At 44.2% G+C, this 697-nt stretch overlaps 1 protein-coding gene across 1 annotated transcript in view; it reads right to left on the reverse strand.

Annotated features, from left to right (window-relative positions):
- LOC103375662 (NACHT, LRR and PYD domains-containing protein 1-like) overlaps window positions 1-673 on the reverse strand; it is a 13,229-nt gene extending 12,556 nt beyond the window's left edge. Inside the window, exons 1-2 of the mRNA XM_008305977.1 lie at window positions 519-673; window positions 306-346 (exon numbers count right to left, since the gene is read on the reverse strand). The gene's annotated coding sequence lies outside the window, so the exon portion shown is untranslated. The remainder of the gene's footprint in view (window positions 1-305; window positions 347-518) is intronic.
- Window positions 674-697: the final 24 nt, after the last annotated feature.

Genomic DNA, 697 nt, shown 5'->3' on the forward strand with positions numbered 1-697 from the left:
CCATGGAGACCTAGATCCACAGCATCAGTTACCATGGAGACGTAGCTTCACAGCATCAGTTTCCATGGAGATCTAGCAGTTGAAAAGAGAGCCACCTTCGTGATACTGAAAGCTCTGGCTTTAAACTCAACATACCTCGATAACCCACTGATCTCGCTTCGTAGTTCAGCCCTCAGATGTCTTCGGTATATAAATAAAAGCCACTGAATGAGAAGGTGTGTCCAAACATTTGACTGGTGCTGCATATATGACTGAGATAAAAGGAGCACATGCTGATTTAGTTTTACTGATGATGTTGTACTCACAGGTTTTGTTTCTGGAAGCTTCAAACACCTTAACGTTGGTTCTGCAGGGACACAACAGACACAACAAAGGCAAGTGAAAAATAGTCAGACTTTGTTTGAGCTAGCTCTATTGAACATACTTCATCTGAATGGAGGCGAGGCTTTAACTGTCAGTATTAATATCTGTAGCTAACATTAGCCTCAAGCACCAGAATGTAAAACATGATGTCTGACTTCAGAGTCTGCAGGCTGCAGTCTGGACTCTCCACAAGATCTGATAGAGACTTCACTGCTGAAACCTGCAGCTCGTTGTGACTCAGGTCCAGATGTTTCAGATGGGAGGGGTTGGACTTCAGAGCTGAGACCAGAGAATCACAGCTGATCTCTGACAAACTGCAGCCCCACAATCTGAA

Source organism: Stegastes partitus, unplaced genomic scaffold, assembly GCF_000690725.1.
Source record: "Stegastes partitus isolate 25-593 unplaced genomic scaffold, Stegastes_partitus-1.0.2 Scaffold2753, whole genome shotgun sequence".
In the NCBI taxonomy this organism is placed as follows: domain Eukaryota; kingdom Metazoa; phylum Chordata; class Actinopteri; family Pomacentridae; genus Stegastes; species Stegastes partitus.